This window comes from Balaenoptera ricei, chromosome 1 (assembly GCF_028023285.1).
Source record: "Balaenoptera ricei isolate mBalRic1 chromosome 1, mBalRic1.hap2, whole genome shotgun sequence".
In the NCBI taxonomy this organism is placed as follows: Eukaryota; Metazoa; Chordata; class Mammalia; order Artiodactyla; family Balaenopteridae; genus Balaenoptera; species Balaenoptera ricei.
This window is the reverse complement of record NC_082639.1, coordinates 21,150,878-21,170,562: the sequence shown is the minus strand read 5'-3', so window position 1 is coordinate 21,170,562 and position 19,685 is coordinate 21,150,878. Positions and strand designations below refer to the sequence as shown.

Here is a 19,685-nt window from a genome sequence, read left to right as displayed (position 1 = left end):
TGGTTTCTGGGGGAACGAGTGCCTGAGTCCTGTAGGGGGTTCTGAGTGGTGTACGCCAGCATCCACGAGCAGCCCCTTCACACGACCCTCCAGAGGGGCCCTCCTCACCCCAGCTTAACTGAAAAATCCAGACTTATTACAAACCTCTTCCCCATCCCTGTATTTGTGGAAGCTTCAGGAGTGTTTATACATGCCCAGGAACCTGCTTTGGTCGGCCCCACTCTGGGAGTTCCTCACCTGGTATGCAGTGAGTGCTTACTAACTGTTAGATGGCCGGGATGTCGTGTGGAGGGAGGAGAAGGGGGCAAGTCTAGGGAGACCCCGAGCTTTCTTTTCGGTTTGGGCCCCCGGCTAAGATGGAGGCCAAATTTGGAGCGAGAAGATGTGGTGGGTTTGGGACATGTTGAGGCTGTGGTGACTGAGATGCCCAGGCCCTGGGGTGTGGTGCCAGCTCCCCAAGGAGCCCCCCACGATGCAGTAAGAGGGAGAAGAGACCAAGGGGGTTGCAGGGGGAGGGAAGCCTGGGCAGAATGGGATCTCAGAATCCAGGGAGCAGACAACGATATCAGACATCGAGAGGGCAAAAGGGATGGGGACCAAGAAGAGGGGGCCCAGAGGACATGGCAGGGCCTGGGTGAGGCGTGCGGGAGCTTAGGAGGAGGGGGCTTGGTGAGGGGCCTGGAGCTCACTGGGGCCTGAGAGGTCTCCGGTGCAGTCATGGAGTGGGTGGGGAAACAAGGCCCCCTGCAGAGCAGCTAACAGGGAGGCCTGCCCCAGAGCTCCACCCACCCCAGACCCCCTCCACCCCCATCCCACTGGCTGAGAGCCCAGGGTCAAGACCCCTCCCTCCACCACATCTCCTGAGGTCCCCACTACGAGGTCTCTCAGCCCAGGAGGTTCCTCCCTGGAAACTGTTGCCTCAGCCCAAATCCAAATCAGACAACAGGAAAGACTTCCTGGCTGGGAGGGATGGGAGGCCCTGGACAAGGTGAATGCGGGTATTTCTGTCCAAGATGAGAAACTGGACACAGTGACTTCTGGAGGCCCATTTCCAATTGCTGGACAAAAAGAGCAGCGTCTTCTCCAACCTGGATGGGGCAGAAGGGGAGCTTTTTAGACCAGGGAAGAAACACTTGCTGCCAGAGAGCATCGGGGTCAAGAGCTCAGATTTGAGCTGGACTCCCTGAGCTAAAATCCCAGCTCCATCACTAACTAGCTGTGTAACCTTGGATAAGCTACTTAACTTCTCTGTGCCTCAGTTTCCTCATCTGTAAAAAGGGAAAAATAGTAGTACCTATCTCTTACGGGCTCTTATGAAGTTTCAGTTAATGAACTGAAATTTGTCAAGTGCTCCGAACAGTGCTGGCACGAAGTGAGCTCTATATAAGTGTTTGATAAAAGAAATAAAAGGGGGCTTCCCTGGTGGCGCAGTGGTTAAGAATCCGCCTGCCAATGCAGGGGACACGGGTTCGAGCCCTGGTCCAGGAAGATCCCACATGCTGTGGAGCAACTAAGCCTGTGTGCCACAACTACCGAGCCTGCACTCTAGATCCCTCGAGCCACAAATACTGAGCCCGTGAGCCACAACTACTGAGGCCCGCGCACCTAGAGCCCGTGCTCCGCAACAAGAGAAGCCACGGTAGTGAGGAGCCCGCGCACGGCAATGAAGAGTAGCCCCCGCTCGCCGCAAGTAGAGAAAGCCCGCGCGCAGCAAGGAAGACCCAACGCAGCCATAAATAAATAAATTTATTTTTTTTAAAAAAATGCATATCAAAGGAATATTTTCAATGAGCCCAGGCTCTTGCATATTCCCATACATAGAAAAACACTAAAAAAAAAAAGAAATAAAAGGTATTAGTGACTTCCATTTGAGACCCTCCTAAGCACTAAGCACTGTGCCAGGTTCTTTATTTACATTACCTCTAATCCCCACGTTCCTCTATAAGAACTATCCTATTTTACAGATAAAGAAACTGAGACCCAGAAAGGTGAAGTCACTTGTCTAAGCTGACCTAGACTAACTTGACCAGCACTCCTAACTACTATGTTGCTTTTCTCCACCACAAAGGCAGGGGGATGGATGGAATGGCCTCCCAGAGGCTTGCCTTGGACCCTCACAGCCACACTCACAGGGGCAGACCCCTCCAGTATATAAACCATCCCCAGCCTCATCGGAGCCTGGGAAGATCTCCTACTTTGAGGAAATAGCTCAAAGCACAACCATCTAATTAAGCAATTACTTTGTGGAGCACCAAGGCAAGGAAGTGACCTCAATTGCCGCTCAACACCGCCCTGCCGCTGGGGATGGAGGTAATGGGGATAATCATGACAATGGTGGTAGTGACACTGATGGTGATGTTTGTCAAGTGACGGCTGTCAGAGCTCAGTGCTGGTGGAGGAGGTGACGGGGCTGGTAATGACTTGATGGTGGTTAAGGGGATGGTTCCCTCATCCAGGTGTCTGTCAGCCAAGGTCATCCCAGGTGATTGGCCCAGGGATGTCCCCTCTGGTTTCAAAGATGTGCAAATGAGGTTTAAAATATAGTGTTTGAGGGCTTCCTTGGTGGCGCAGTGGTTAAGAATCCGCCTGCCAATGCAGGGGACACGGGTTCGCGCCCTGGTCTGGGAAGATCCCACATGCTGCGAAGCAACTAAACCCGTGCACCACAACTACTGAGCCTGCGCTCTAGAGCCCGCGCGCCACAACTACTGAAGCCTGCGCGCCTAGAGCCCGGGCTCCACAACGAGAGTAGCCCCTGCTCGCTGCAACTAGAGCAAGCCCGCACGCAGCAATGAAGATCCAACACAGCCAAAAAAATAAAATATAATATAATGTTTGATTCTCAACCTTTTGCTATCTGAATAAAGCAGAGTTTATTTCGGGGGGAAAAAAAGCAGATCATATTGTTGATGGAGAGGTGACAGTGGTAGTGATGGTTTACAGGGTAGATCCTGTGGCTGGGCTCTCTCAGCCTCCATCCCACCCTGCTAGACGGGGAGGTTGGAAAGCTAACAACTACATTTCCCTCCCTTGCAGCGTTTATATGTGGAACAGGCTCCACTTATTAGATTCACTCCAGCAAGATCTGGAAGGCTAAAGTGAGGTGCAGCCCTTTCCGTGCTTCGGTTTTCTCATTTATAAAACAGGGATAATAATAGAAGAGTGCTGGCCACATAATAAGCACTATTTATGATTTGGTTTTTGTAGTGGGGGTTTTGGGGGTTTGTTTTTTGGTTTTTGTTTTTTTGCTCCCTTTTGGCTGTTTCTGCCAGCCCGCAAGTTTGCAGTAACAGGAGGTTTTTCTGCAGCAGTGTTCTGGTATCGGGTCCAGCTTCCTGCTTGCCCAGAGGCAGTGGCAATTGTGAATGTGGTGGTAGCAACTTCTTACCTGCAGCTTCCTGATACCTGGACTGAAGCTTCAGGGGCGTGTTCTTGAATTCACAGTGACTCTCTTGGTGGGTCAGTTCTGTATGGTTCTGGGAGTCATTCTTAGACGCGTGGCTCATTCGGCCTCTGGAACAATTGTCCTCTATTAAATACCTTCCTGCTAAAAACACTAAGGCAGGGTTTCTGTTTCCTGCACTGAACCCTGACAAATACAGTTTGAGAGCCTGAGGATGGTTAAAGCTATTGATGCTTGAGGTCACAAGACATGGATGGTGATGGTGTCTGGTGAAGATTATGGGGCTAAACTGATGGGTGCTTGATCTTGGGATTGATGGGAATGGTGATAATGACAATGTCTAGTGGTGGAGGTAGGTGGCAATAAGAGTTCTTGGGTGCAAGCAATAGAACCTGACTCTGGCTGACCTATGAAGAAACAAAAGATATTGGGGAGTTCCCAGAATGGACACAAAGCCCGGTGATCCAGGCTGAGATAAAGGGCAGGAACCAAAGAAGTAACAGCATTGGACAGACCAAGCCCCTCAGCAAGACACCCAGATAGAACTGTCACCATCAGACACCACATTGACCACTACTACCAAAGGCCACCTTTCTCAGTGAATTCTAAACCCTCCTATCTTTGCATCACTCACTCAAGATTCAAAGCTCTGGGCTGAGGCATCCAATTGGCCGAGCCCAGGTCATGTGCCCATGTCCTATCTGCCAAGGAGTGGGAGGAGGGGCCTGTGGTCCCCTCAACTTCAGTAGTAGGATGTCCATCGAGACACATGTAGTGGGGGCTTCCCCCTAAAGAGAAAGGGGGTTGGGATGTAGGGCAGCCAAAAACCAACAAAAGTCCACCCAGTAAGGAAGCCTGGTGGTAATGATAGCATGAAGCTAGGAGGAGATGCTGCCTTCTTTATTAAAACCAAACCCAAGTCAGTGGCATCTGGACCTTTCAACACTGGTCAGACCCAAAGCCCCTTGCAATCACCTACCAATTTCTGATGCCACCACCACAAGTGCCCTGCACTCCAGCCAAATGCAGTTGGGACACTGCCCCTTCCATTTATAGCCCAGCACAGAGCAGAAACCAGGCCTGGACATTCAAACAAGATGCTAGCAATGACCCAGGGAGAACAAAGAGGGAAGAAACATAGACATCTATTCATTTATTCCATATCCTTTTATTGGGCACAGACCAGGTACCAGATACAGCAGAGAATGAGGTCCCTGCACCGTGGAGCTTACAATCTAATGGGGAAGACAGTTGAATCAGTAACACACAAGAACACTGCAGGGCAGGAAACACAAGGAGGATGAGATGGAGAGGAACTGGGGGAGCCCCTTAAGATGGGGGGGTCAGGGAAGGACTCTGAGCTGAAGCTGTCGTGCAGAGATCTGGGGCGACTGTGGACTCCGAGACCCTGAGGCCGGAACAAACTTGCTGTGCTTGTGGAACAGAAAGGTGGCCCGAGTAGCTGGAGCATAGGAAGCCAGGGTGGGAGGAGGTGAGGTTAAAGTCAGCCGGGGAGGGACTTACCTGGTGGTCCAGTGGTTGAGACTCCGCACTTCCACTGCAGGGGGCACGGGTTCGATCCCTGGTCGGGGAACTAAGATCCTGCATGCGACGTGGCAGGGCCAAAACGATAAATAAATAAATAAAGTAAAATAAAATCAGCCGGGGAAAGAAGTGGGATTTTTATTCCCATCAGTGGGAAGCCACTAAGCGCCATCCTTTGATAAGAGGAGGGCCTTGTTCTCAGGAATGAGTAGGGAAGGAGAAGATGGGCCGAGTGCAGGGAGGGGTATAGGATCAGTAGAGGTAAGGGCTGGGCTTCCCACACATTGGGCTCCTGTTTCCTCAGTAAGGTATGAGGCTAGGTCATCAATGCACAGGGGGAGTAGGAGATGGCAGGACATCTGTCCATAAGGCCACATCAGGCTTCCAGTGTCCTGGAAAGAGCCATGATACAGCCCTGGGGAGGACCTAATCGGCCATCGTACTCCTGGGCACATACCTCCTGGCAGTTTCCCTCGGGGAACGGAGGCACTTCCTTGACTGAGAAGAGGTCAGTGGTAGCAAGTGAAGCCTCAACCATCACAATCACAACGTCAATCACGATCATAATCACCATCACCTTCACACCAACAGGCACAAGGATAGGACAGGAAACCCTCGAGGGCACCCTGACCCTGTGAGCTAGTGGGACCCGAGCCGCTACCTGCCCTGTGGACGGCAGTGGGACTGTCCTGGGACAGAGCCAGTGGTGTGCTGGAGCTGGCTCCTACCTGCTTGCAAGAGCTGATTCTGTGAATCTCTTCCCAACTCTACATGCAGTGACATCGCATGGGTGGCTTGAAATCAGCCACAGTGCAGGGCTTTTGGTTATTTTTCCCAGCTAGCCAATTCATCAGCTTACCTCTGGACAGAGCCCTGAGGACAGTTAGAGACCATGATCCGCACCACTTGCCTCTGTAAACTTCAGAGCCTGGAGCAGGACCAGCAGAAAGAGAGTCCAGAGTCCTGGTGGGCAGGTTGTCTGGTGAGAGGATGTTGGGTGGAGGTGGGAGGTCACCTCCCCTTAAGACACACCTGATGGTGGACCAGAGAGCCTGCGCATCACCTTCACCAGAGCCTCTGCTCCAGTCCAGGAGCCTAAAGGAAGGCCTGTGAACTCCCAGCCGGACTGCCTGACTCACCCTCCTGGGCTGGGTCTCCCCTGGGAGGGACCAAGGGCTGCTTCTCCCTGCTCCCTGCTCCTTGCTCCCAGGATGAGCCCTGACCTTGGTCATAAACTGGACCTGAGCCCAGTGACAAAGATCTCCACCCAGGCCCCAACAGAACCCCACCCTGATTCTGGGTTGGGCTATGATTGGGCCACAGAAAACACACTCCCATTTCCATCAGTGCCTGACACAGGCTCACCACTAAAATCACGTCAAAGCCAGGGCCTTGAGAGGGGAGCAGACCTGGCCAGGGGCTGGCTCAGCGTCGTTCACCTCTGCAGTCAAGGCTTGAGCTCCTGCCTGGGAAGCAAACAGTGAAGAACAAAACCAAATTAAAACCCACCACCATCTCCTCCTTGCTTTAGTGACACATCTTCATCTTAGGAAATAAAGCCTAAAGGCAAAGCATATTTTCTATGACCTAACCCCTCCCCATTCCTGTCAGGCTCCCTCTTTGATTTGGAGGATTCTTGCACTAAACCCTCCCTCCCCACTGTGCCCACACACAGGCCTCCAGATCACTAGGAGGAGAGGGAGCTGAAAAAGCCCCAGGAACTTCACCTGAGAACCGAGGGGTGGAGGCCAGTACCTTATCTGGCAAATGGGCAAGACCCTTCCTCTCTACAGCCTCAGTTTCCCCACCTGTACAGTGAGAGATTTAGCCTTCCAGCTCTAATATCCAAAGTTAATGATCCTGATGGAAATTTAGGGCCCCATGTTCAAGGGTTGTACTTCAGGGACAATTCAGACCCAGGAGATTCAGGAAACTTTCCCTAAACCATGTATGGGATACTGGGTTCAAGTCCTGGGATGTCTTCTTAGCTCTGAGACCTTGTGCTAGTGACTTGACTTCTCTGGGCCTCAGTTTTCTCATCTGTCAAATGGCACTAACGCCAAGTTTGTGAGGATCAAATGAGATGGTAGCAAAAAAAACAGCTTTGTAAGCTGTGGAGCACAGTCCTTGTGGGAGGGAGGGGCACTTGTTATTCCTGTTGTCATTTGTTATTTCTGCTGTCATGGGTTAATGTTTTGCCTTCCAGCAGAGCCCAGAAAGTAGAACAGTCTGGCCTAGCTCTCAGGTGGGAGACCGCCTCAGAGTCTCCCCGGAACCCACTCCCCCTGCCCAGAGCCAGCTCCAGCCCTGCATAAGTCTGCTGCCTGGCCTCCTCACCTCAGAGATGATAAATCCTCCTCATTGGTCACCAAGGGGCCGCAGGCTTTAGAGCTAGACTGGCCTTGGGGATCCTCAGATCCCATCCCTTTATGGTGGCCCAGACAGGAAAAGGGTTTACCCCAGAAGGCACACAGTATGTCAGCAGCACAGCTGGGCCTCAAACCCAGCTTCTCTTTCCTCTACCCTAGCCTGTAAAATGGGGTCCTCTGGAATCCTCACAGCAGCAATGCCCCTGCTGGTGCCCCAAATCAGCAGGCCCTGGCCAGGTGGGGACTCTGGGAGAGAGGGCTGTCTAAGGTATCCCTCCACAGCCTTCATGCCCTGCTGGGCTCCTGCTGCCTCCAGGAAGCCTTCTCTGATTGGCACCCAAAAGGCTGGAAATGAGTTCCCTCCCACATACCTCCTTTGACAGAACACCTGCTTAAAGGTGAAAGTTGTCTGTTTGCCTGTCTGCTGGCCTCCAGCCTGAAAGTTTCTCGGGATAGGGAACAGCTAGATTATCTGGGCTCCCCATTACAGGGGCCTAGGACAGACTGAGGGCAAAGGGAATGAGGGAGAAGTGGAAGACAGGGGGATGGGAGGGCGCTCAGGGCAAGAAAACAGTGCACTGGGATTTAGTGGCCCAAGCTGCAGTGCGGTGGGGACACAAAGCCCTCACCCCTTCAGACGTTGATTCCCAGGGCTTCCCTCCCTCCCCAGTGGCCCATACCCCAGGGCGGGCTCCTCCTGTGGGAACTGCTGCCTCGGCAGCGGGCACCCAGCCACGTGGGTGCCAGGAATGAGGCTTGGCAGCAGGGCGGGCGCTTTCCTGGACAGTGTTTGCTCTGGGCCGTCCCAACAGGGCTGCCCCTTGCTCGGGCCTGGGGAGGGGATGGCCCTGGGCGGAGGTCCTGCTGAGAAGGCGGAGTGGTGCGTGGGCCCAGGGAACAGGAAGCATCCTTCTCCCGCCAGCGCCAGTGAAGCAGCTGCTGGGCAACACCCGGGAGCTGGTTAGAGATGCAGGTTGTCAGGTCCTTCCCCAGACCTGCTGTTCAGAATCTCCACTTTAACAAGATCCCCAGGTAACTCCTATGCACATTTCAATTTGACAAGCCCTGTTTTGCAAGTGTCTGCCTGTGTATTTACACAGCAAATAAATAAATAAATAAATATCTACAAGTTCCCAGTTAAGATAAATAAGTCATGGGTGTACTGCATGGTGACTAAAGTTAATAATACTGTATCATAATTCAGAAGTTGCTAAGAGAGTAAATCTTTAATATTTTTAAAATTTATTTATTTGGCTGCACCGCGGAATCTTCGTTGCCGCCTGTGGGATCTTTAGCTGTGGCGAGTGCGGAGTCTTAGCCACTGGACTGCCGCCAGGGAAGTCCCAAGAGAGTAGATCTTAAAAGTTCTCATCACAAGAAAAAAATTGCAACTACATGTGGTGATAGATGTTAGCTAGACATTGTGGTGATCATTTCACAATGTATACAAATATCAAACCATGTCATACACCTGAAACTTAAGTAATGTTTTATGATTAGATATCAATTAAAAATTAAATCGTGAAAAAAAAACAGATTACCTTCCTTTCATTTCTTCTTTACATTTCAGTTAGGGCATTACCTTGATTCTTTTTTTTTTTCAAAATTTTGAGTGTGTGAATAGGATATTTTATCTGTGAATCTCATTCCATTACAGGAAAGAGATATTGCAAGAAATTTATTATAAAAGAGGGTGTGGGGTCTGCTGGGGCTGGAAACCCACTGATGAATACCCACTCCTGTTTTCAGTTGGCAGCATCAGCCCTGAGGAGACAGAAATGGAAGTGGGCAGCCCTTGAACCTGAGGAGCTTACCTCTAGCAAGGGAGATGAGACAGAGATGCATATTGCCACCTCCTGAGCCTCAGTTTCCTCACCCATGAAATGGGTGTAATCAATCATCAGTCATGTCTGCCTGCCTCCCCAAGGGGCTGGACAGGCTCAAATGAGTTTGGTGGGGGTGGGGCTTTATGAGCTGCCTCATAGGTGAGGGAAGTGAGATCTGAGAGTGCCCTGCTCACAGCTCTGTCTTCTGGTGTCTCTCCCTGTCCTTTAGGGTCTAGCCCTCAGCCTCCTCTTTCTCTCCCAGAGCCTCATCTGCCGCTATGGTCTCACTCTCTCTTCCTCCTTCCTCCCCCGCCCCCCGCAGAAACCCACACCTATCTGAACCTTGCTCCAAATTAGCAAATTAGCACTGCTTCTGGGGAGAGCAAGCATGCACTGAGTGCTGACTACGTGACAGGACCCTTCAGGCACTGGGTCTTTTATGCCAGCCCTGAGACTAGGTCATAATACCCCAATGAGCAGATGAGAAAACCGAGGCTCAGTGAAAGAGAGTGATTTGCACCCAGTTGCACACAGCCAATAAGAGGCCAAGCTGGAACGGGAACTCAAGCTTTTGGCTCCTACTTCACCAGGCTTCCTTGGCTGGAAACAGGAACCAACTTGCCACGACCTTGAGGAGGACTCCGTTCAAGTCCCTCCTCAGAGATCTGTCTCTAGCCATACTGCACCACTCCCTGCAAGGTCAGGTTCTGGAAGAGTGCTCCTTCCTCCTTCCCTCAAGCATCCTTTCACTCGTCCCATGAATATTTATAGACTCCAGGAGCTGGGATACACAGAAAACAAAAACAGACAAAATCTCTGCCCTCCTGGAGTGTCTGTTCCAACAGACAAACAGGCAATAAATAGGTATGATGTGTAGCATGATGTGTAGATGGTGCTGGGCGCTATGGAAACAATAAAGCAGAGGAGAGGGTGGGGAGGGGAGACTGCCATTCTAATTGGGTAGTTAGGGCTCACTGAGAAAAGGACACACTGAGAAAAAGACCTGGAGGAACTGGGCAGAAGCCATGTGGCTAAGAGGGGATGAGTGTATCAGGCAGATGAAAGCAATTTGCAAAGGCTCTGAGGTGCGAGAGGAGCATCAAGAAGGCCAGTGTACCCGCAGCAGATGAGCGAGGGGAGAGTGGGAGGAGATGGGGGTGGGGTGTCCCATGGAGCCTTGTGGTGAGTGGAGGACTTTGGCTTTTACTCCAAGTGAGATGGAGGCATTAAAATGACATGATCTGACTTGTGTTTTAAAAGGATCGCTCTGGCTGCTGGGTTGAAACCACACTGTAGGAGACAAGTGCAATAGCAGGGGGGCCAGCAGGGAGGCTCCAATAATCCAGGGGAGGGGGGTGATGCCCACGGAGGTGGCAGCAAGCTGGGTGGGGGGCAAGATGGGGTCAGAGTTTGCCTGTATTCTGAAGGTAGAGCCAACAAGACTTGCGGACAAATTGGATGTGGGATGTGAGAGGAGAAAGGAATAAAAAATGGCTACATATGTTCAGCCCAAGAACTGGAAGTTACCATTTGCTGTGGGAGGAGCAATTCAGTTCAAGAATTCAGCTTTGGGGGTTTCCCTGGTGGCGCAGTGGTTAAGAATCTGCCTGCCAATGCAGGGGACACGGGTTCGAGCCCTGGTCTGGGAAGATCCCACATGCCGCACAGCAACTAAGCCCGTGCGCCACAACTACTGAGCCTGTGCTCTAGAGCCCACAAGCCACAACTACTGAGCCCACGTGCTGCATCTACTGAAGCCCGTGCGCGCTAGAGCCCATGCTCCGCAACAAGCGAAGCCACTGCAATGAGAAGCCAGCGCACCACCACGAAGAGTAGCCCCCGCTCACCGCAACTAGAGAAAGCCCGCACACAGCAACAAAGACCCAAAACAGCCAAAAATAATAAATAAAATTTTTTTTAATTAAAAAAAAAAAAGAATTCAGCTTTTGTTTGTTTTTGTTTTTTTTCTATTTTTTTTTAATGCTATTCTTGTCTGCTTACATTCTTTTTATGTATGTATGTATGTATGTATGTATGGCTTTGTTGGGTCTTCGTTTCTGTGCGAGGGCTTTCTCTAGTTGTGGCAAGCGGGGGCCACTCTTCATCACGGTGCGAGGGCCACTCTTCATCGCGGTGCGCGGGCCTCTCACTATCGCGGCCTCTCGTTGCCGAGCACAGGCTCCAGACGCGCAGGCTCAGTAGTTGTGGCTCACGGGCCTAGTTGCTCCACGGCATGTGGGATCTTCCCAGACCAGGGCTCGAACCCGCGTCCCCTGCATTGGCAGGCAGATTCTCAACCACTGCGCCACCAGGGAAGCCCAGAATTCAGCTTTTGATGTGCAAAGTTTGAGGAGACCATAAAGATACATGTAGAGGTGTTGCGTAAAATTAGATAAATGAGCCTGGAGTTCAGGAGAGAGCTCTGGGCTGGAATATATAAATCTGGGATTTGCCAGCACAGAGATGGCATTTAAAGCTTGAAACTGGATGAGATCACCAAGGGAGTGAGTATAGACAGAAAAGAGAAGAGGACCAGGGAGTGAGGCCTGGGCACTTCACTGTTTAGCAGTTGAGGGGATGAGGAGGAAACCACAAAATAGTAATCAGTGAAATAGGAGAAAAATCAGGATAGTAAGATATCTTAAAAGCGAAGTGAAGAAAGTATTTCAAAGAGGAGGGAATGATCAGCTGTGTCACATGCAATTTATAGATCTAGGAAAATATGAGGATTAAGAATTGACAATTAGAATGGACGAAAATTTTGCAAATCATATGTCTGATAAGGGACTTGTATCTAAAATATATAAAGAACCCTCAGAACGCAACAATTTTTTTAAAATTTTATTTATTTATTTATTTTTGGCTGCGTTGGGTCTTCATTGCTGTGCGAGGGCTTTTCTCTAGTTGCAGCGAGGTGGGGCTACTCTTCATTGCAGTGCATGGGCTTCTCATTGCGGTGGCTTCTCTTGTTGCAGAGCACAGGCCCTAGGCGCATGGGCTTCAGTAGTTGTGGCATGCGGGCTCAGTAGTTGTGGCTCACGGGCTCTAGAGCGCAGGCTCAGTAGTTGTGGCGCACGGGCTTAGTTGCTCCGTGGCATGTGGGATCTTCCCGGACCAGGGCTCGAACCCGTGTCCCCTGCACTGGCAGGTGGATTCTTAACCACTGCACCACCAGGGAAGCCCCAACAATTTTTTTAAAGATAATTTTTTAAAGTATTTATTTACTTATTTGGTTGCACCGGGTCTTAGTTGTGGCAGGTGGCTCCTTAGTTTCGGCATGCGAACTCAAGTTGCGGCATGCATGTGGAATCTAGTTCCCTAACCAGGGATGGAATCCGGGCCCCCTGCACTAGGAGCACCGGGTCTTAACCCCTGCACCACCAGGGAAGTCCCAACAATAACTTTTTAAAATAATGCAATTTAGGGGACTTCCTTGGCGGTCCAGTGGTTGGGACTCCGCGCTTCCACTGCAGGGGACCCAGGTTCCATCCCTGGTAGGGGAACTAAGATCCCACATGTTGCACGGCACAGCCAAAAAAAAAAAAAAGCAACTTAAAATGGGTATAGGATTTGAATAGACATTCCTCCAAAGATACAGATGGCCAATAAGCACATGAAAAGAAATTCAACATCATTAGCCATCAGAGACATCCAAATCAAAACCACAATGAGATATTACTTCTAAGATGGCTATAATCAAAAAGACATATAATAACTCGTGTCGACAAGGATCTGGAGAAATTGTAACCCTTATACACCACTGGTGAGAAATGTAAAATGGTGCAGCTGCTCTGGAAACCAGTCTGGCAGTTCCTCAAATGGGTAACCATAAAGTTACCTTATTACCTATGACCAGTAATTCCACTTCTAGATATTTACCCAAGAGAAACGAAAACACATGTCCACACAAAAACTTGTATGTGTACAACACCAAGAGTGGACCCTCATGTAAACTTTGAGTGATGATGATGTGTGAATGTAAGTTCCTCAGTTGTAACAAAGGTACCACTCTGGTGGGATTTTGTTGATAACGGAGGAGACTATGCATATGTGGGGGCAGAGTCTATACAGGAAATCTCTGTACCTTCCTCTCAATTTTGCTATGAATTTAAAACTGCTCTTTAAAAAGAAAAAAAGTTAAAAAAAAACTTGTACATGAATATTAATAGCAGTATTCATAATAGCCAAAAGTAGAAACAACTCAAATGTCCATCAGTTGATGAGTGGATAAATAAAATGTGGTATATCCATATATCCATGGCATATTATTTGTCAATAAAGAAAAAGTGAAATACTAATACATGCTATAATATAAATGAACCTTGAAAACATTATGCTAAGTAAAAGAAACTAGTAACAAGAGATCACGTATTATGTGATTCTATTTATATGAAATGCCCAGAATAGGGCAATCTATACAGAGGCAGAAAGTAGATTAGTGGTTGCCTGTGAGTTGAAGGGGTTGGGGGAAAATGGGGTCTGCTAAAGGGCACAGGGTTTCTTTGGGGGGTGACGAAAATGTTCTAAAATTGATTATGGTGCTGGTTGAACAGCTCTGTCAGTATACCAAGCACCACTGAATTGTACACTTTATATGGGTGAAGTATATGTTAGCCATCATATACTTCACCCATATAATTCATTAGGTAAATTATATCTCAATAAACCTATTTCCAAAAAAAATGTGGTGGGGAGTTCCCTGGCGGTTCAGTGGTTAAGACTGGGCACTTTCACTGCTGTGGCCCAGGTCCAATCCCTGGTGGAGGAACTAAGATCCTGCAAGCTGCACGGTGGGGCCAAAACCCCTTGAGGATTGGATTAAGCAACGTGAAGGTCACAGGTGACCTCGACAAAAAGCAGTCTTAGTCTAGTGGTAGGGACAAAAGCCTTATAAAGTGTGTTCAAGCGAGAAGAGAACAAGCGAAGGCAGCGAATATGAACATTTTCAAAGAGTTCTGCTATACAGACGGTGCCCAACTTACGGTGGTTCAACTTACAATGGTTCTGCTTACAATTTTTCGACTTTACAATGGTGCACAAGCAATACTCATTCAGTAGAAAATGTACTTTGAATTTTGAATTTTAATCTTCTCCTGGGCTAGCGATATTGGGTCTGATACTCTCTCGTGATGCTGTGCAGTGGCAGCGAGCTGCAGCTCCCATTGAACCGTATGACCACATCACATCAAGGGGAAACAACCGATACATTTACACCCATTCTGTCTTTCACTTTCAATACAGTATTCAATAAATTAGATGAGATAATCAACATTTAATTATAAAATAGGCTTTGTATTAGGTGATTTTGCCCAACTTCTGGCTAATGTTAGTGTACTGAGCACGTTTAAGGTAGGCTAGGCTAAGCCTAGTTAACAGTAGGTTACATGTATTACATACATTTTCAACTTAGGATATTTTCAGCTTACCATGGGTTTATCAGGATGTAACCCCACCGTAAGTCAAGGAAGATCTATATAGAGAAATGGGGTAGAGGGGATGCAGATGTGAGGTCAAGAGAGGTTCCTTGGTTTTGTTGTGGTTTTTTCTGAGATGCAAAAAATTATGTCTCAACACTGATTGGAATGAACCAGTAGAGAGGGGGAAATGGCCCAAGTGAAGTCCTTGAGCAGGTGAGAGGCAGGAGATCTGGTGTATGAGTGGAAGGGAAGCACAGAGAGGAGCAAATGGGGTTCATCCAAGGTAGCAGGAGGGAGGGTAAAAATGAGGGACAGACCCAGGGATTGGGTAGAGGAGGTATTGAGAGTCTGCAGAAATTCTCTTTTGATCATTTCTATCTTCTCAGTGAGGTAGGAAGCGAGGTCAAGAGCTGAGGGAGGGTTGGGGGAAGAGCTGTCAGGGATTGAGGAGAGAGGAGAAGGTAAGAAATTGTCTATAGGACCATGGGAGAGTGACAGGACTGGGTCATATGGTAGGATCTTGAGACAGTGCAAAGGGTCCCCTGGAGGAGGGTGGGTGTGACATGAAAGTGAGACCAGTCAGCAGGGCTGTGTGTCTTTCTCCAGCTTCTGCCAACTGTGTGTGTGCAAGTGCAGAGTTGGATTAACCAGGGTGTGGTTTTGCCAGGTGAGTGCAATTTAACAAGAAAGGAGCAAGGGGGTTGAGGGCGTATGCAAGGAAGTAATTATAATTATGGTCCACAGAATCTAAGCTGGTTAAGGAGGAAAGTCAGGACATGAGGGAGGTGAGGAACAGTAGGGGAAAAGGTGGGAAGATCAGTGGATTGAAGTCCTGGTAATCTGCAACTGATGGAGTCAGGGTTCTAGAGGGAGTGAGCAGAAGAGACAGGAGGTGGTGTCAGGAGGATGGGATACTTGATATTGAAATTACTCAGGGTAGGGGCATAATTGTTGGTAATGACAAGGTCTAGGAAATCACCTTGGCCATGAGGGGCTGAGGCAGGCAGGGTGGAGGACAAGAACCCTGGGAGGAGGGAATGGGTGTTCTCCACAGGGGAGGATTATCTGTGTGTAATTGAACAAACCAAGTCATCCTCAGGGGCAGGACCCTGGGTAGGGCATGGGCCTGGGATTCACCCAGACCTGGATATGAAGTGTCACTGGCCAACTCATGCTCAGATTAATTAGTTTCTCTGAGCCTCAGTTTTCTCTCGTGCAAAGTGAAAGATGACTCCTATGTCAAAAGATTATGTTCTGAAAATTGAATGAGAAACTGTGTGGAAAGTGCCTGGTGTGGGTCTAGGAACAATGCACTCAGTAATGTGGGCTGATCCCAGGATGCTCCTGCCTCGGGTCCCAGAGCTGAGGGGCCAATGTAGGGACCAAGACTCTCCTGGGACCCCTTCTCCCTTTCCACCACCTTAAATCATAGAAGGTGTGAATGGAAGAGCCTGACTCCTATTTCTCTCCCATTTTACAGAATAGGAAACTGAGGCCCAGATAGGGAAAGTGTGTCACTATGACTCAATTATTATACAGAGTAAGTTCCCTTTTAAAATCAGCTGGAGTCAGAATTAAGATGGGAAATTTGTACAGGGGGGAAAAGGCTCATATATAAAATTTGAAAGCCAGTAGGACTCTTCAGGATGTATTTCAGCTGTCATTATCCCCTCCATTCACTGGAACAATTAAAAGTTGGTCTTGGTGAAAATGAAAAACCCTATGAGTTTACCCCTGCTCTTGTCTTCTCTCTCCTCTTCCTACATCCCCAAGTCACACCCCCCCAACACTAAAGTTCAGGTCCTGTTATTGGTCAAACATTGGACCAATTAGCTTTGGAAATAGAAGTGTCGACAGAAGTGTGATTCACAGTTCATGAATTTGCTAATTGCTCTTCCTAGCCCAGGCAGAAGGAAGGGGAGAGGAAAAGAGATCTCTAAGTTTCCTTCCTTAGAGAACTTAATTCAAGTGTATGGGGTGGGCACAGCACCAGCCCACACCACAAGGCGCTGCCCCTGTGTAGTTCCAGCCCTAGCCAGTCTCCTTGGGGTAAATCCCTTCTGCTTTCTGGACCCCGGTTTCCCCATCTACAAAGTGGGAAGAGAGTATACAAAATGATCGTCAAAGGGCCTCTCAGCTAAAGCCTTCAGAGTTCTAGGAATATGTAGCTTGGCACCTTCTCTGCTGCCCTGGCTGTCTAGGGACAAGCATGGGGAGATAGGGCAGAAGTGGATCCAGCAGACACAATGGAAATGTCACCTCCTTAGGGAGGACTTCCATAATTACACCATCTAATGATGTATATTGATCTCTCTAGTTCTCTTCCCCTCTCTTGCTATATATTTTTCACACTCACATACACCTGTGGCTGCTCTCTCTTCCATTTCCCTGTTTTTTAAAATTATTTATTTATTATTAATTTATTTATTTAGGCTGTGCCAGGTCTTAGTTGTGGCATGCGGGATCTTTAGTTGCAGCATGCGAACTCTTAGTTGTGGCATGCATGCAGGATCTAGCTCCCCGACCAGGGATCAAACCCAGGCCCCCTGCATTGGGAGGGCGCAGTCTTACCCAGTGGACCACCAGGGAAGTCCCTGTTTTATTTTCTTTTTAGCACTATTCAAAATGTCTTATTTATTTACTTACTTGACTATTGTCTTACTACACTTGAATGTCAGTTCGAGAAGGGCAGGGACCTTGCCTATAATATCCCAGGGCCTAGCCCAGCCCCTGGTACACAGTAGGTGCTTAGTATATCTGTGTTGGTTGATGAATGAATAAATGAATGGATGAATGGATCTTGTGGGTCCATTCATCCAGGGTTATGCCAAGCATGACTCTGTGATCTGTGCCAACTCTTTTTTTTTTTTTTAATTTTATTTATTTATTTATTCATTTATTTATGGCTATGTTGGGTCTTCGTTTCTGTGCGAGGGCTTTCTCTAGTTGCGGCAAGCGGGGGCCACTCTTCATCGCGGTGCGCGGGCCTCTCACTATCGCGGCCTCTCTTGTTGAGGAGCACAGGCTCCAGACGCGCAGGCTCAGTAGTTGTGGCTCATGGGCCCAGCTGCTCCGTGGCATGTGGGATCTTCCCAGACCAGGGCTCGAACCCGTGTCCCCCGCATTGGCAGGCAGACCCTCAACCACTGCGCCACCAGGGAAGCCCCTGTGCCAACTCTTTTAAGAAGAGCAGGGAATTAGGGCTCTGGAGTCAGGAGACCTGGGTTCAAGTCTCACACTGCCAATTAGCAGTTGTATGACCTTAGGCATGTCACTTGACCTCTCTAAACCTTAGGTTCTTCATCTGTGAGTTGAGGATAATGATGCCACTTCTTGAGATGCATTTTTAGGAATTAGAGATCACGTATATAAAGTATCTGGTGCATAGTAGGTTATCCAAGTAAATGTTAGTTTCCTTTCTTTTCCTTCCTCTGCTGGGGCATGGAAGTGATAGGTCAAGGGTTTAGAGACTCTGGGTTTGGTTGAAGTATATTTCTTATCTATTTCTTATCTTTCAAGAGAAGGTAAAACAAAATAGCAAGCAACTGTGCTGAGGACAGTGCAAGAGACTTGCCCGAAGTCACAAAGCCAAGCAGTGGAGCAAATAGCAGGTCCCCATCCTGGGGGCCAGAGGAAGTCCCTGACCCCAGATAAGATGGAGGGAGGGAGGGAGGGGACAAGAGCAGGATCTTGCTTGGGCTGGCCTCCAGACAGAGGAAGCAGCTGCTCTAGTCTGAGAGTCAGGCTCCTGGGATCTAGTCCTAGGTTTGTCTGAGACAACCTGGTGACCTTGGAATGTAGTTTACCATTTCTAGGTTTTGGTTTCTCTGTCTGTACATTGGACACATTGCTCCTTGCCCAGCCTACCTTATGGAATGGGAGTGTTAGGAGAATGATATTTAATTAGTTGTTAGAAGAATGATGTTTAATTTAAAAGAGAATATTGCAGAGATGAATCAGACTCAATTTCTAAAATTTTGCCACAAGCACATATATTTAAAATAAGAAAAAAAGATTAAAAGTAACAACAATAATAAGCCTCATCCCACTAGGCTCTGTAAAGTGCGAGACAAAAACACGTAAACGTATTATTTCAATAGAACATACGAAAATGTTTTGCCAACTATAAATAATCAAATCAAATTTTTAAAAAAATTTATTGAGCCCCTTCTCTGGAGCAGATGAGGAAACTGGCTTAGAGAGGTTTAGTGACTTGCCCAAGGTCACACAGGACCTGAGAAAGGTAAGAGGCTGGCAGGAAAGACTTCCACCAGCTGCCCAGGAAGCTCCTGCCAGAAGACCAACACCCCAGTTACAGCTTCCCTCCAACCTCCAGCCCCATGAAGGCCCTGGGTCTGCTCAAGTGTAGCGGAAAGAGCATGCGCCCACAGATTATATAGCGCAGATTCATCACCAGGGCCCCGTCTCACCTAATGTGTGACCTTGAGAGAGGTAGGCCCCTTCTCTGAGCAGGTTTCCTCACCCCTAAACCAAAACATTAACGCTGGCCAGGCAGTGATGTACTCAAGAGAGTACATTTAAAAAGTATTATGCTTCCCTGGTGGCGCAGTAGTTAAGAATCCGCCTGCCAGTGCAGGGGACATGAGTTCGATCCCTGGTCCGGAAAGATCCCACATGCCGCGGGGCAACTAAGCCCGTGCGCCACAACTACTGAGCCGGCGCTCTAGACCCCGCGAGCCACAACTACTGAAGCCACTGCAATGAGAAGCCCGCGCACCGCAACCAAGACCTACGCAGCCAAAAATAAATAAATTAAATAAATTTAAAAAATTTTAAAGACCCTATTTCCAAATAAAGTCACATTAAAAAAAAGAAGTATCTACCACGGTATACAAGTTTGTTACCTTTTCTCAACTCTGGAAGATTGCCGGAGAGCAAGAGGAGCACTGCGTGGAGTTGAACAAGTGGCACAATCTCTCTGGGCTTCTGAAAATAGCGTACGACCAGCACCAGGCCAGGTGATTTCGAAATTCCTTCCAGCGGGGGTGGGGGTGGGGGGGCGGATCTTAGTGGTCCGACTCCGCTACAAACTCCACAGGTCACTTCCCTCACGTCTGCCCCTGGAGGGCGCAGTCCCTTTAAATCCAGGTCCTGCCTTCCGCCC

The 19,685-nt window shown here is 48.8% G+C and overlaps 2 long non-coding RNA genes across 2 annotated transcripts; both read right to left on the bottom strand.

The window, feature by feature from the left end:
• Positions 1-911: 911 nt before the first annotated feature.
• LOC132348499 (uncharacterized) lies at positions 912-5,009 on the bottom strand. Its single transcript, XR_009497482.1, has 3 exons — positions 4,928-5,009; positions 3,389-3,513; positions 912-1,088 (listed from the first exon to the last, which is right to left on the bottom strand). It is a non-coding gene; the product is annotated as an uncharacterized LOC132348499 (long non-coding RNA).
• Positions 5,010-5,835: 826 nt separating this feature from the next.
• On the bottom strand, positions 5,836-19,497 carry LOC132348494 (uncharacterized). The gene is made up of 3 exons (XR_009497481.1): positions 19,426-19,497; positions 6,358-6,414; positions 5,836-5,911 (listed from the first exon to the last, which is right to left on the bottom strand). It is a non-coding gene; the product is annotated as an uncharacterized LOC132348494 (long non-coding RNA).
• Between the last annotated feature and the right edge of the window lie 188 nt (positions 19,498-19,685).